Raw genomic sequence first — 17091 nt, 5'->3', positions numbered from 1 at the left:
TATTAGGAAGATTGATATTAGGAAAGCTGATAACAGTAAAATTCTTTTGTACTCTGCTACTTTTATAGTAGTACTTCTTTAAAAATACCATCTGTGCAATCTCAGTCCTGTATCTCAGCTTCCTAAGTTCTTACATTTTTTGGTCCTGAAGAGCAGAAGTGGTGAGTAGGAGTCAGTTGCCTTCCCTGAACTTAACCACTGACTTCAGATTTTACAGTCAGTTCTGTGGTCTTTAGAAAGAGTAATGCGCATGGATGATCTTTGTTGTTTAGTTCTAAATTTTCTAAGGTTATTCTGTTGTTCTAAATTTGCTAGTAACTTTTACCTGTCAGTCACTGAATTTGAATCTGCATGTGTGCGTGCTTTGGTGAATTATATTTATGGTTGGAGTTAAGGCTGCATGCTGGTTGTTCAGAATATATATCTGTTTGTAGATAATGACGTATGAGACAGTGTCTTGTTCGTTGTTGGTGTTGGCATTATTTTTTTTCAATGTTGCCATTGTTCTGATTGCACTCTTTAGCTATCCCTGAGCTACTTGTTTTCCACGAGTAAGAATTCCGCCCGATGGTACCTTTAGAGGAGGCGGATCTGCTTACCTTACCCTCTGTTTCTACATAGAACACATCTTGCAGAATTCCTACTAACTCATCCTTTCCTTTCAGAGTTTGGAGGGGAACTTTGAGATAGTGACTTGTCTTTAAACTTCTGTGGGCTTTTTGTTCTATTTTTTGAGGCATTAAGTTTTCAGTTTTGTTTTGTGATTAGCTTATTTTTCTTTTGTGGAGCATTTGCCTCCTGCTAAAACCAGGATCTTACTGCGAGGTTCTAATGGCAGTGGCTAATCTTGGGTGGCATTTAACTACTGTTAGGGATGGTGACTCCTGTTTCTGTCTGCTACCTCTTCCCTTATGGGTCAAACAACCTTAAGAACTGGAAGAGTTCTGCCCTATTCATAGAGAGATGAGACCCAGGAATGTGAATGCTGCAAGATTATTTTTGAAGTAGAACAATAAGGTAAACTATCTTCCCTTCTAGCAATGATTAAAAAAATACTTGGCAGTCGAGGATATGAAACTTGTAGCAGATTCCTTTATAAGTGTAGTATAATAATTGCTGCTTCTTAAAAGTATTAAAACTGTAGCTCCTAACTGTCAATCTGCTTGCATGTGATTTATTAAGTTAAATGACATCAGTTGTTTGTCTGTCTCTACTGAAAATGTAGCATAGGTAATCTAGCCATTGTCCGTAATAAGAAATGGAATATATCTGTATAAACAAAGCTATTGTACACTCTGTCATATCTTTCTCATAGAGGTTAAAGTACAAGGATATTAGAATGAATTCATAAATATGCATGATATTTATAGAGTAGAACCTCAGAGTTATGAACACCAGAATTATGAACTGACCAGCCAACGCATACCTCATTTGGAACTGGAAGTACACAATCAGGCAGCAGTAGAGACACCCTTCCCTTTCTTCCCCTCCCTCGCCCCCCCCCCCCCAAAAAAAAAGAAAAGGCAAATACAGTATAGTACTGTTACATGTAAACTACTTTAAAAAAAAAAAAAAGGGAAAGCAGCATTTTTCTTTGAATAGCAAAGTTTTAAAGCTGTGTTAAGGCAATGTTAAGTTATAATCTTTTGAAAGAACAATTATAATATTTTGTTCAGAGTTAAGAACTACCTCCATTCCCGAGGTGCTTGTAACTCTGAGGTTCTACTGTATGTACAGGCTCATAATATTTATATTACGCAGTTAAGGCTGTTTACAGGTGGCAAAGCTTGAGGAGAAGTCACAGTAGAGACAAATAAGTCGATCATGTTCTTTTGACATCAGTATCTTATAACCGCACTGGCATTTTCTCACATCTTAAGTACAATCACTTTCTATACAACCTGCCGTCAAACCTCTCAGCTTATTTCCAGAGGTCAGACACCCAATTTAACTCCCTTTGACATCAGTGAGTGAAAATCTTTCCGTTGATTTCAGTGAAAGTTGGATCCGCCCTGTAAGCTGGTTAAGGTAGTGCTAGATCTACATCAAACCTTTTAATGCATGGATGTGGGCAATTAAAACTGTGAAAGTCTCTTGCCAGTGTTGCAAAGCATGCTGTAGAGAAAATCTTGATGTATACACAAGAACACAATCAAGTTAGAAAGCAAGTTCAAGAGTGACAGTTTACCCATCCCTCTCGAATGGCAGTACATTTTCAACAAGATGCAGCTGAATACTCTTAAAAACAACTAGAAATTTGGCTCAACTGATATGATTTCACTGTATTGAAATCATTTCTGCTATCAAGTAAGAATGTTAATTGTATAGCAGTAGAGCTTCTAAAAGATCCAGACAGATGGATTATTGTTGAAAGTCTCGGGTTTGTGTGTATCAAGTCTAAAACAAAAGAATTTTTTTTTAAATTAATACCTGCTAAATGAATGTCCTGTTGAAAGCCTAAACTGTCAGTGTTACACAAAATAAAATACCTATTAGATTAACATATTTTCGAGATACCAGTCTATAATATGTTTAATAAAACACTTGCATGTTCATAGCACATATAGCACTACCTGTATTTTGTTTTATATTTCTGGTAATTTAATTGTGATGTGTGTTATTTCTGATAAACAGAAAGTTGTTTTTGGACAATATACTTCTTCAAACAAGAAACCTAAAAAACAAAATGCACATTTCCAGCTGAGGTTACAATGTTTATACTCTTTTTTTTTTTTTTTTTCTTCCATATCATAAAAAAAAAAAAAATGGCACAAGACAAAGCATTCACTAGCAGAAGCACTTGACGATAGTGTAATTGCAAGTACTCTAAAATTTAAGGAGCATATTTATTTCATTTGATTCCAGCAGAAGCAGATAGGATTAATTTATTGAAATATTTAAAAAACCCTTTTGTAAATGATATGTCAAGGTTCATGTTTAATACACTGAACTATCTAAAGTGGAAGTACAGTATGTTAAGTATTTTGATTTGTTCATTTGCTGGTGTACGTCAGCTTTTTTGCACTTGAAACTCTGCATGGTGGTTGGTTAATGTTCCCTACTGTAAAGCCTAAAAGTACCCAACTTGAATCACTTATTATTTTGCCAAGCTTCTCTTTACCAGACTCTTGTTTTTTTTTTTTTTTAAAAGGCTTTTTGCTGCATAATTTTTGTTAGTGCAGTTAAAGTTTAGGAAAAGTACATGTTGACAGATTTTTGAGGCCAGAAAGTGACCAGTTATGGTCATTGTTCTCTGACTGCCCGTACAGCAAAAGTCATAGAATTTCATCCTGTAATTCTTGTATTATGTTCATAACTTCTGGTTAGGTTATCTTTTAGGAAGACCTCCAGTCCACAGTGTCTCTTAGTAAGTTGTGGAAATGGTTAATTACCCTCACTGTTAAAAATTTGCCTTATCTCCAGGCTGAATTTATCTAGCTTTAGCTTCCAGGCACTGGATCTTGTTATGCTTTTGCTTTGTAGTTTTAAGAGCTTACTACCATCAGAAACTTCTCCCCATGCAGGTACTTTGAGTTCATGATCAAATCCCCTTCTAAGTAAACCAAGTAGAGTTTCTTATTGTGGCACATTTTTCAGATCTCAACTCATTCTTGCAGCTCTTTTCTGAGCCCTTTCCAATTTTTTTAAGTGTGGACACAGAACTGAATGAATACAGTATTCCATTAATGGTCTCCTTGCCATATACCGGGGTGGCCAAACTTACTGACTCTCCGAGCCACATACAACAGTCTTCAGAAGTTCGAGAGCTGGGGCACACCTGCTGGAGCTCGGGTCTTCCCCACTCCTGCTGAAATCCCAAGTCCCGGCAAGTGCACCCCGCTCCTTCACTCTGCTGGGCATAAGCCCCCTACCCTGCTGCAAGGCAGAGGTCCTGAGCTCCCGCTCCCCAGTCTGGTTGGTGGAGAACGGGGGGGGGAAGGAACGGGGGTAGGGGAGCGGCCTCCACGAGCTGCACTTTAACATTAAAAGAGCCTCATGTGCCTTGTGAGCCACAGTTTGGCCACCCCTGCCAATATACGGGGGTATTACTGCCTTCCTACTCCTAATCCAGTATTTCCATACATACAAGGATCACATTAGCTCTCCTAGCCACAGCTCCTGTTCAGTTGATTATCCCCAAATCCTTTTCAGAGTCCGTTTCAAGAATGTAGTCCTATATTCTGTAACTGTAACCTGCATTCTTTGTTCCTAAATTCATGACCTGTCATTTAGCTGTATTAAAACTCATTGTTCAAATGAGCCCAGTTTACTAAGCTATCCATATATGAAACTGTATATCACTGACTTGTCTTAACCTTTATTTACCCTTTAACAATTTTTGTCATCTGCAAACTTTACCAGAATGATTTTAGATTTTTTTTTCCAGATATTGGATGGCTTTAATTCAAGAACAGATACCTAATCAGATTCTTCGGAGAGCAGGTGGAAATAGTGCATTTTTAGATTGGTTATGTAACGAGGTGGTGTGATCAAGCTTTTCTGCATCTGACACAATCGGAACATTGGTCAAGGTTAATAGTGAAATCCCTGAAAACTGCAGCTCAAGGTTACTCTTATCTAGTGAGTTCTAGGTACACATAGAGTAAGGTTGACTTAAGCTATGACTAAAGCAATTTCTTTATACAAGGGTTAACATTTCATTTCGTATTTTTTTGCTAGTATGTGTGTAATTCGTTTTTCCATTTCATTGGAACTGAATAGTGTTTTATAGCCAGTTAAGCATACTTTAATTGGCATACACATTAAGCCAGTAACTGTTTCAATATTAGAAAAAACACAACCCCATAATGATATTTCCAAATTTTTATGTCTTGTTTGGGTAGAGAGAGGGATATGATTTGAGTTTACATTTGATGAGCTTTACATTCTGTGGACTTGGATTTCATTTATTTCTTGTACTACTTTGAGATCTTTTCCCCAAACTGCATTGAATTTGTAGTTTTTTCTCTGTCAGTTTTGTCTGACAGCAGCATTAGCATTACTTTTGTTGGTGTAATCAATGTATTGTTGTGCGCATTTTAAATATATTTTTCTAAAAGTACAGATATCCAAATCCATTCAGTTCAAAATTATTTCCCTTGTTTTTAAAACTTTCATGGACTTGCTCCTGTCACAAGTTGTCTCTTCACTGTTTGTTCATGCAGCCTTACCGCTGCTGGCGTGACAGCTTTATTTGCGGCAATTATTTGTCTGAAATAGCCTAAGAGTAGTTCTGTTATCCTCTCTCTCTTCTCTCTCTCTCTCTCTCCAGCTCTAATCTGAAGTCTGTCTTTCGTCCTTTGTCTATCCCTCTAAATTTCTTTCTGTTTCTGCTGTTTAACTCATTTTTTTGGGATTTGATTTATGACAAATGCTATATGAATTAAAGTTGCATTGTTTTGTAGAAGAGAGTAAATGACTGGATTAACGAAATGGTTAACTTTTTTCTATTTATCTTACTGTTGCTTTCATGCTGTACAGACCATTAGGTTTACCCTTTCTAATCCCATAACAAATATTTTTCATCGTTGCTGTGTACTTGGTTAAATCAAACTCCGTTCATTTAGATTATTGATTATCAAGGACAGAACACCATTAATCTTACAAGTAACAGGAAAAGGAAGAGCTATTTATAAATACCTCCATTGCTAACCATTATCTGTGGTAAAACAGTCCAGTAAGTTGGGAGAAATCCAAATACTTCTTGTACCTGTTAAATAACATTTACTTTTTACTGTTTAATGAAGTATAGGACCTTGAGCTTTGTTTGTAGAAGATGACCTGTTATTATGCTGCATTGAACCTGGTCTGGTTTTGTCAGAGGTTGCTAGTTGGCAAGAACTGTGTGTGTGCGGTGTGATTTTTTTTGTTTTGTTTCTTTTGTGTATGTGGAACTTAATGTATACCTGACTATTAACACGGATAATGGTGTAGATGATATCCTTGTGGATGTGTAGTGATTGCAAAAATACTTGAGAGTGTGGCAAAACATAACTTTGTAAAAGCTGCTTTTATGTTAGTGGCACTTAAAAAGGTAACACTTTACGCTGGTGCATTACAGCATAGATATATACAATTCCAATTAAATCTAGAGAACTAATTAACATGCTGTTGGGTGGGTAGGATTATCCATGGTTGAAATGTACCTCCTGAGAGAGAGTGTGTGTGTGTGTGTGTGTGTGTGTGAGACAAAAATAAGATTCCTACAGAATTTGAACTTTGAAATTCACTGGAGAGTAAGGGGGGTCCAGTGGTTAGGGTGGTAGCCTCCAACTCGGTAAACCTGGGTTCCCCACTCTTCCACAGACTTCCTGTGTGACCTTGGGCAAGTCGCTTAGTCTTTCTGCGTCATTTCTCTGTCAAATGGGGGTAACAACAACATTCTCCTATCTCAGAGAGGTGTTGTGAAGATAAATACATTAACAATTGTGAGTCATTCACATATGATGGTAATGGTGGTCATATATGTACCTTAGGGTATGTCTACACTGCAAAGAAAAACCTGCAACACTGAGTCTTAGAGCCTGGTTCAGTTGACTCGGGTTCTCAGGGCTCAGTCTTCTGCGCTAAAAATATGAGTCTAGACATGCTTGCTTGGATGGGAGCATGGTCTTGAAGACTCTCCTCACTTGCTGGGTTTCAGAGCACAGGCTCCAGCCTGAGTGTGAACTCTAGACTCCTATTTTTACCCTTGCAACCGGAGCCCTGCAAGCTCAAGTCAATTGACCTGGACTCGGAGACTCAGCACTGAGTTTTTCTTTGCCTACTTCTGATAGATATTAAATAATACTATTAATTCTTTTAGTCTTTAAAGCTCTTGATGAACTTTAACAGTTAATTTAGTTGATATTTGATCTACGAGTCTAATAGAGCTCTCTTGAGAATTACAGGAAAAAGTGGATTTAGAAAAATTTACCGTAAGAGCTATAATGCACTGCCAAGGTGTATTTCCTAGGTCCTATCATGAAAACTTGAAGAAATTTCCTATCTATATAGTTTCTTTATTCCTTCTGTGAATTCTCTTCACTTTAATAAAAGTTTAAAGAGTAAGGATTTTTAAAGTAATAAACCCATCTAGTTTGATGTATTGATAGCTAAGGCTTGTTTTTCTAATTTGGCATTCAGTCATCTACCACACTCTGTAAGAGTTATTAGTAAGTATTTAGTGCATGTGGAAATTTAAATACTATAATCTTAATCTGTTCTGATTCAGTTCAGTTATGATGGCCACATTAGAGATGCACAAGTAGAGTGATGATTGGCTGGCTGACTTCTGCTGTTGACAGTCCTGCTTTCCAGCAAAAGGATTTTCATTGGGCATTAGCAGAGAGGGAGGATAGAAATGAAGAAAGCTGCTTCTGATATGATTGCAATAGGTAAGAGAAATTCATCCCGAGTGAGCGTTTTGAGGAAGGAGGAGAGCCTAGTGTAACCCCTTGTGATGTTTCCCTGGTGTTATCTGGACCAGTGATCAGCTAGGTCACGCCAATCCTTGACTCTGGGAGACAGCCTTACCCTGCTCTGCTGTGAGAACCCCCAATCCCAGGCTGTTCATGCACAACCTCTAGCATGTAAGCTACTCCCAGCTGCTGCTTGGATTGTGCAACCGAATGACGCTAGCCAATATCTCTGGTTCTAGACACAACCCTAGGAACCTCCGTCTTGCAGTGTTCAGTTATGCCCGCTGGATGCTGCAAGTTTATATGAGTTTGCCAATTTAACAAAGAAATTGATATTTACCAGGCTTGTTATCCCAAGGGGAGAGTATCTGACATGCTTCCAACCAAACGCACTGCTTCAGGTAGAATAAACAAATTAATTTATTAACTACAAAATATAGATTTTAAGTGATTATAAATCAAAGCACAAGAAGTCAGATTTGGTCAAATGAAATAAAAGCCAAACGCAAGCTAAGTTGATTTTAACACTTTCAGTGCCCTTACAAACTTAGATGCTTCTCACCACAGGCTGGCTGGTTGCCCTTCAGCCAGGCTCTCCCTTTTGCTTCAGTCACTTGGTGGCGGTGTCTGTAGATAGAGGTAGAAGAGAGAGAGCATGGCAAATGTCTCTTTTATGATGATCTTTCTTCCTTCTTGGCTTTGCTGCCCCCTCCACCCCTTTCAGAGTCAGGTGAACATTACCTCATCGGAGTCCCAAACTGACCAAAGGAGGGGGGGGTGACTCATTCGAGAGTCCAAAAGATCCTTTGTTGCTACCGAGGCCTGTGTCCTTTTGTTCCTGTGAGGCTGGGCTGGGTTTGTCCCATACATGCGGTGTGAACTGCCCCTCTGCTCCTGGAGAGTTTTGCCTGGGCTTGTTTTAAGCCATGAGGACACCTTTTCAGCCTCATAGAATATCAGGGTTGGAAGGGACCTCAGGAGGTCATCTAGTCCAACTCCCTGCTCAAAGCATACTATACACATGAAATTACAACCTAAAGCGTTACTATAATAACAATGCTCAGTGCATCATGAGCCTTCTTAAGACACCCGACATGACAAGCTTTGCATTGGATACCACACAATCATATTATAAGGATGAACATGAGGGTGCAGCGTGTTCCCCTGAGGTAAAGCGTGTGACAAATCTCCAACAAATTATGCTCTTACATGGCTACCAGTTGGTGTATGTTGTTCACCATGGTGAAATAATGTTTTATTAGTTTGGAGTGTATGAATTCATTCATGTTTTTGCTCACTTCTCCATGGTAGAAGTGCAATTTGTATAGAACTGGCGTTTTGCTTTTCACAGTGGCATAGGATCTCTATAAACAACAGTAACTTGAATGAAGTGCTTAGAAAGAATAAAGCACTATGGTCAGTGGTTCTCAAACTTTTGTACTGGTGACCGCTTTCATGTAGCAAGCCTCTGAGTGTGACACCCCTCCCCACCCCCCTTGCATCCGCCTTATAAATTAAATCCACTTTTTTATATATTTAACACCATTATAAATGCTGGAGGCAAAGTGGGGTTTGAGGTGGAGGCTGACAGCTCGCAACCCCCTGTGTAATAACCTCATGACCTGCTGAGGGGTCACGACCCCCAGTTTGAGAACCCTTGCACTATGTAATGGTTTTTATGTTGTTCTATATATTATTGGCATCTGAACTCCTGTTTTGCCAGTGCATCACATAGTATGGGATAGATAGGTGAATTGTGTGTTTAGTGTTGCACAGCCATGAGGTACTGAGATAGCAAGAGAAGATTTAAAACAAAAATTTAGCAATTTCTTCTTCCACTGCTTACTATTTTATATGCTTTCCCTTTGAGATCTTGTTCAGTTTCCACTTTGCTCAGTGTGTTGATGGTGAGCTCGTTCACTAAACTTTTGCTGTGATGTACATACAGTATTCCACAGAATAAATTTCCATATTTTCACCTCAGTGATGGCACATGAAGCTAATCAAAGCATCATAATTGGAGAAAGCAACATGAGAAGTTCAGTTTGCAAGTGAAATGGCTGAAGGACCAGCGTCTCAAAAATTGACCATTTGGAGTAGCTGTATAGGCCTGATCCGAAACCTTGTGTATAGACACTTGAGACCTTGAGTTATTTAAAACTATTTATTTTTATAATTAAATGCTAAAAACAAATTAAGGTTGTACAGTTAAAATCCCAGAAAATGTAAGTTTCTTATATTAGGTAATTTGGCTCCATGTTGCACATGTTTATTCTGCAATGCTTGTAAAAGCATAGCCAATGATGTGTTGAGAGATCAACATAACAAGAAATGCAGGAATAGAAAATTTTACATGTGTACAGTGTGGCACTGTTAATCTTGCCATAAGAATCTTTTTCCAAAATTTTAACTGCCAGTTTACTCTTTTAACAACACAGTTTTTGCAAGTCAATTTCCTGTGCACATTTTAAAGACAAAATAGAGAGCACGAGTGCACACTACTCACAGGATACTTACCTGTCACCATAAGAAGAGTGCCAGTGAAATGTGCTCTCTTAACTAATAATTAATTAATGTGCACTTAAAATGCCCATCTAATAAAGGTATTTCCATGGTGCTAAAACCGGGGTGGGCAAACTATGGCCCGCGGGCCGGATCCGGCCTGTCAGGACTTTGCATCCGGCCCGCGGGATTGCCAGGATTCCCCGTTCCCAGCAGCTGGGAACGGGGAACTGCGGCCAATGGGAGTTTTGGGGGAGGTATCCACAGGCAAGGGCGGCACACGGAGCCCTCGGATCCCTCTCCCAGCCCTCTCCACCCGCCTAGGGGCCAAAGGGACATGGTGCCGGCTGCTTCCAGGAGCGGTGCGGGGCCAGGGCAGGCAGGCAGGGAGCCTGCCCTGACCCCGGTGTGCGCTGCTGCCACCCTGGAGCTGCTCCAGGTAAGCTGCACCAGACCGGAGCCCGCACCCCAAACTCCTGTACCCCATACCCCAACTCCCTGCCCTGAGCCCCTTGCCGCACCATGCCTGCACCCCAACCCCTTGCCCTGAGCCCCTTCCTGCACACTGCACCCCCTCGCACACGCCGCACTCCCTCCCGCACTCCCTCCCGCACCCCAACCTCCTGCCCCAGCCCTACATTCATGGCCCTGCATGCAATTTCCCCACCCAGATGTGGCCCTTGGGCCAAAAAGTTTGCCCATCCCTGTGTTAAAAGGAACTGATGCCTCTATGAAATTAGCAGACGAGTATAGTAGAAGTAGATTGGGTGCACCGTCTGAGTTCAGATTTCCTTGGCTCTGGTGGCAGAATCCAGTAGCATTCAGTGGCACAAGGACTGAGGTCAGGAAATGTGAATGTAATGTTTGATCCTAATGATCACATAATTGAAATATACAATTTTAGGGGAGATTGTGTTCGTCTGGATTAAATGGCAAAAGCTTTGTTGAAGATGAAAACACTGAGCTTTACAGTGTTTAAAAACTGCACGTCTAGAGAAGCACATGCAGCCACAGTGTGTCTATCTAAAATGTGCCTCTCTGTCCAATCTGTTTTATTTCTAGGATGCTCATCACTGTAAAATTTTCATCCTTGTAGATATAAATGCACTTGATGGGAAGATGTTTTTGATTTAACAAAGCTACAGTTTGACAGATTTTTATTTATTTATTCTATTTTTCTTCCCAAACCAAGCAAAGACTGCTCATGTTTAAAACTATTTTAATGACTGGTTTTAGCTTTCAAACTTCGGATCTTTTGGTTAGATTTTTTTTTTTAACCCAAGTAAAGTGGATTTTTTTAGCCTTGGTCTACTCAAAAATGGCTGAAGGAATTGTGAGCTTACGTGCGCGTGCACACACACACGCTGCTTTTTCTACACAGAACAGTCATGAAAAGCTTCTGAAAAACTTACCTTTGTGTTTGAAAATGAGGAGTTATAACAGCAAAAGTTTCTTAATCCTATCTGTTGTGTTGGCTATTAGATTATTATCTCCGTTTTGAAGTGTTAGTCATTTGCCTGGCAGAGATTTGTGGTTTTTTTTTTTTCTGTTTAAATTGTAGTCTGAAAGGTAATGTCAGAAATAAGAGTAATTGTTGAAGCCCTGGGATACTCTCTTAATGGTAACACATAGAGTTATAACTTGTCCTTGCTCTTTTTAAAGTTTCAGAATAATTTTCCCTTTTTAACTTGTGTAAATACATTTTTATCAGGACCTTGAAAAATATTTTCTTTGACTGTTGTTTTTTGTATCCTGCTATATAAATGAATGTTTGTAATACAGACTGGGACTTGTCTAAGGTAATTCCTCTGCTCTTTGATGGATACTATCTTTTTCTCTTTTTACTCACTTTCGGTATGACAACATTTTGTTTCCTGATATTGCTGTATTACAAGTTTTCTAGAGAGAAGAGAACAAATTTTGCCGTTGGCTCTCCATACGGCAAGAACAAAGTTAGTTTAATTGAGGAATGAGGTCAAGTCTCCCCCCAAAGGCAATGCTACTTTTGTTCGGTCTCTCTGCTTTTGACTTCTAGCTAGTTCATACTTTAATTTGTAGGTTGCTAGGTCAGCCTTGCAAGCTGAATTTACTTGCTGAGGACTAACTTTACGTAACCCATCTTTTCTTTCTCACATAGACACAATTGACAATTGAAAAAAATAGTATTTTAATTCACCGATCCAAAATAATTATTTGGCTGCTCTACATAGAAATGTGCTATTCAGTATTATTCAGTGCCTTGTTCTTTCTTCCCTGCTTTTTTAACCTTTCTTTTTTTTTCTGCTTGAAGACAGAACATACTATTTTCCTTCCTCTTGCTATTCTAAAAGTATTTATCTTTCCCATCTCTGTTGGGAAAAGCAAAACTTCAAATTTCAAGGACACCATTTTTGCATCTGTACTATTGTTTGCAGTAATTACAGTAGAATCTACTATTATTTGTATTACTTAACTTGGATTAGGTGCTACTGTATCAGGGCACTATAGAGCTAGGCTTGTGTTCACTGCTGTGTTGGCTTGAGGTATCACTTAGGCTACATCTACACTACGGGGGGAGGGTCGATTTAAGATACGCAAATTCAGCTACGTGAATAGCGTAGCTGAATTCGACATATCGCAGCCGACTTACTACGCTGTGAGGACGGCGGCAGAATCGACCTCTGCGGCTTCCCATCGACGGCGCTTACTCCCACCTCCACTGGTGGAGTAAGAGCGTCAATTCGGGGATCGATTGTCGCGTCCCGACGGGATGCGATAAATCGATCCCTGAGAGGTCGATTTCTACCTGCCAATTCAGGCGGGTAGTGTAGACCCAGCCTTAGTGTTGTCCATCACATGACTCCTGTCCACACACAATCCCTAGCTTGAGCTAAGTGGTGGTTTAAACTCAAGGCAGCTAGTTTGAGTGTGGGTGACACTAATGATGCAATAGGGATGTAGCTACAGGCTACCTCTTGAGTTAGCACTGCTCAACAGCTGCTAATCCAATCACTCTGTGCTGCTAATCAGTTCACTCACTAGTATTAGTGATTTGGTTTAAGTTATCCATTAAAGAGATGTCAGATTGCTCAGTTTATTAAATACAGATAAATCAGCAAAAAGAGATTGGTTCATATATTACTCATCTGGAGTTTCAATCTGTTCCAAAGAGTGAACTAAATTCTGCTCATATTTACATTCATTTTGTTTACAGCAGATAGAAAATTCCACTGTAGTATTACAGACCTCACTCCCGTTTTCTTATCTAGTTTCATACCTGTTTTTCATGGTACGAAGACAACCAGGTATCCCAAGCACATTGTATTAGCCATACCTAGCACACTGTTCATATTTGGCAAGTCTCAGTAGAACATGTATCTTGTTTCTGACATACTCTACAGATACAAAAGATAGAGGTTAGGGCTATCAATCGCAGTTAACTCACGTGATTAACTAAAAAAATTAATCGCAAATAAAAAAATTAATAGCAATTAATTGCACTTATAACAATAGAATACAAATTGAAATTTATTAAATATTTTGGATGTTTTTCTACATTTTCAATATTCATTTCTATTACAACACAGAATACAAACTACACAGTGCTCACTTTATATTATTTTTATTAAAAACATTTGCACTGTAAAAATAAGATCGTATTTTTCAATTCACCTCATACAGGTACTGAAGTGCAATCTCTTTATTGTGAAAACGTAACTTACAAATGCAGATTTTTCTTTTTGGTTACATAACTGCACTCAAAAACAAAACTGTGTAAAACTTTAGAGCCTACAAGTCCTCAGTCCTATGTCTTATTCTGCCAATCGCTAAGACAAACAACTTTGTTTACATTGACAGGAGATGCTGCTTGCTTCTTATTGACAATGTCACCTGAAAGCGAGATCAGGCGTTCGCATGGCACTTTTGTAGTTGGCATTGCAAGGTATTTACATGCCATATATGCTAAACATTCGTATGCCCCTTCCATGTTTCGACCACCATTCCAGAGGATGTGCTTCCATGCTGATGATGCTTGTTAAAAAAATGTGTTAATTAAATTTGTGACTGAACTCATTGGAGAATTGTATGTCTCCTGCTCTGTTTTACCTGCATTCTGCATATATTTCATGTTTATAGTAGTCTTGGATGATGACCCAGCACATGTTTGTTTTAAGAACACTTTCACAGCAGATTTGACAAAATGCAAAGAAGATACCGATGTGAGATTTCTAAAAATAGCTACAGCACTCGACCCAATGTTTAAGAATCTGAAGTGCTGTCCAAAATCTGAGAGGGACAAGGTGTGGAGCATGATTTTAGAAGTCCTAAAAGAGCAACACTCTGATATGGAAACTACAGAACCCAAACCACCAAAAAAGAAAATGAACCTGCATCAGTCCGCACTGCTTTGGATCGTTATCAAGCAGAACCCATTATCCACGTGGAAGCATGTCCTTTGGAATGGTGGTTGAAGCATAAAGGGACATATGGATCTTTAGCGCATCTGGCACATAAATATCTTGCAGCGCCAGCTACAAAGTGTCATGAGAACACCTATTCTCGCTTTCAGGTGATATTGTAAACAAGAAGCAGGCAGCAGTATCTTCTGCAAATTGTAACCAACCTTGTTTGTCTTAGTGATTAGCCGACCAAGAAATAGGACTGAGTGGACTTGTAGGCTCTAAAATTTTACATAGTTTTATTTTTGAATGCCTTTTTTTTTTTTTTTTTGGTACATAATTCTACATTTATAAGTTCAACTTTCATGATAAAGAGATTGCACTAAAGTACTTGTATGAATTTTTGTTTTGAATTGAATTGAATTTTTGTTTTGTTTTATACAGTGCAAATATTTGTAACCAAAAATAAATAGTGAGCACTGTGTACTTTGTATTGTGTTGTAATTGAAATTAATATATTTGAAAATGTAGTAAACATCCAAAAGAATATTTAAAATAAACGGTATTCTATTTTTGTTTAACAGCGCGATTAATTGCAATTAATTTTTTTAATCGCTTGACCGCCCTAATAGAGATTATACAAAGTTTACCCACTGTAAAGCTTAACAGGAATACAAGGCATTCTGGGAGTGCATGATATTGGCTAATAGTAGGTATGTCTATATTGTCCTCCTCGCCCCCCAAAAGTGTGCTCAACTCAAATTTGTGTCTTCGCTGCTGTTTTAACCTGCGTTACCTAACGTAGGTTAGCTAACCCCAGTGCACTGCAAATAGCAGATATGTTATATACACAGCATAGCTCCTGTGTTTCGCAAGTGTGGTCACTCACACTCGAGTTACTCCAATCTAGCTGAAAGACAGTACCTGTCCCATAGAGTTCATAATCATCACTAATGTGATGGAGACCCAGTGTGGATTTTTAAATTGTCATTTAGCTAGTATGTGAAATCATGAACATTTGCAGATTAGTTACTGCTCTGCTGATTGAGCCTCATGTCTTTCTGTAGGAAAATCGGAACAGCAGAAAAATGATAGCTTTTAGGTTTTTTGTTGAGAGTTGTGTAAATCAACAAGAGATTAGTTACAATGATAAGAATGGAAAAGTGCTGTCTGTTCCCATGGAAAAATGCCACCTGCTTTTGCTTGTCAACCATGGCTTTTGTGACTCTCGGTGACTGAGAAGGATGCTAGGGAAGGAAAATCAAAGGAAGCAAAATGAAAGCAACCAACAAACTGAATCAAACAAGTTAGACCAAACTAAGAATAGGGAGTTAATCCCTGGGATTGTGCTCCTGTGATTTAGGAGAAATTTATTTATCTGGACTGCTGCCCATACCAGCTTGGAAGAGCTACTTCTTAAAACCACTCATCTTTCAAGGAGTGCAGAATATGGTGGCCTATTTATTAAACTATGCTTGGTGATCTGGAATAGCTCCTACTTTGTTTTCAGGTGCAAATGAAGGAGTTAGCATTGCTCTATATCTGCTCGTAGGCTTTTCTTTGTTTTGTTTTTTGTTTCAAATTCCTAGCTGAAATAGCCATGTCAGCAAAGCTTTGTAGTGTAGACTTATGCCGTAATAGGTTTCTTCCTGCTTTGTAACTTATTAACATAGCAACCACAAAATCAGTTTTTAAAGGATGCTACAGTTACTTTATTCCAAGTGACTTATTTGTTAATTTTTTTAATTCTCTTTGGTTGATGTACAAAGCTGAGTTAATTCCTCTCTTCCTTACCAATGCAACTTTAGTTATTAAGCCATAACATTATGGACCACATGTAATGTGATATTCTTAGTTTATAAGAGTTTTAAAGAATATTCTCCCATATCTTATAATATACATCTTATGGTTTTTCATTTCATTTCTAAGCTTGTGAAACAAGACTCTTAACTTAATTCATCTTTGTATAACTCCCTCCCCTCCTCCCCCCCCCCCCCCCCCCCCCCCCCCCGAAGGGAAATGTAGGATTTTTGTGAGCTATTATTTGTGGTTACTATGCTCTCTCTCCCTTGTTTGGGAAGTGTTGAGACTAAATTATATTTTTTCAAGTACTTACATGGATGATCTTTGAATTGTTAAATGAGGTTTATGGTTCTTATCTCTTTGATGTACTTTGATGTCATCATTAGGGAGATGAGGGTTCATTAGCAAACACTTCCCCTATACATTTTGTACAGCTGTTAGTAATTCTTAACCTAGTTGATGGGGGAGGGTAGAAATGGCACATGCTAGTTGATAATATAGAGTGCTTTGGACCTTGTGCTTTGGTAATTTGGTTTGATACTTTGAATATATTGAACTTTTTAAACCCATATATATATTTTCCATTCTTTTCACTGACTTTGCTGTGGTAACTTTATATATATATATATTTTTGAACACTTACACAGGTTTCTAGATTACTTCCTTGAGAGGTCAGGATATAATAGACTTTTAGTAGCATAAGTTTTTATTTTTTTTAATTGTGTTCTCAAAAATATAATATTGGAATGCAGAAAAATGCTGCTACTTTGACTAAATTCACTGACAAACATCTTTAATGCAAAGGTAAGGTTGCCATATGGTGTGTCTTTCCTTTCCAGAACATCGAATACAGTGACACTCAGACTTCTGAAAACCAGGAAAGAAACAAAGAGTTAAGGTATTTCAAATATCAGCTTCTGAAAATCAGGAAATAGAGTTAAGGTACACGCTAACACAACCTTCACTGTGCCACCCTGGAGCTGGGAATAGCCGCTCCAGATGAGTTC

The 17091-nt window shown here is 38.6% G+C and overlaps 1 protein-coding gene across 1 annotated transcript in view; it reads left to right on the top strand.

Moving 5' to 3' along the window:
* Positions 1–17091, top strand: part of RFC1 (replication factor C subunit 1) — a 78858-nt gene that overhangs the window by 18935 nt on the left and 42832 nt on the right. The gene's annotated exons all lie outside the window — the stretch shown is intronic.

This window comes from Malaclemys terrapin, chromosome 5 (genome assembly GCF_027887155.1).
Source record: "Malaclemys terrapin pileata isolate rMalTer1 chromosome 5, rMalTer1.hap1, whole genome shotgun sequence".
Classification (NCBI taxonomy): domain Eukaryota; kingdom Metazoa; phylum Chordata; order Testudines; family Emydidae; genus Malaclemys; species Malaclemys terrapin.
Note: the sequence above shows the minus strand (reverse complement) of the source record. Positions and strands in the feature narration are given on the sequence as shown.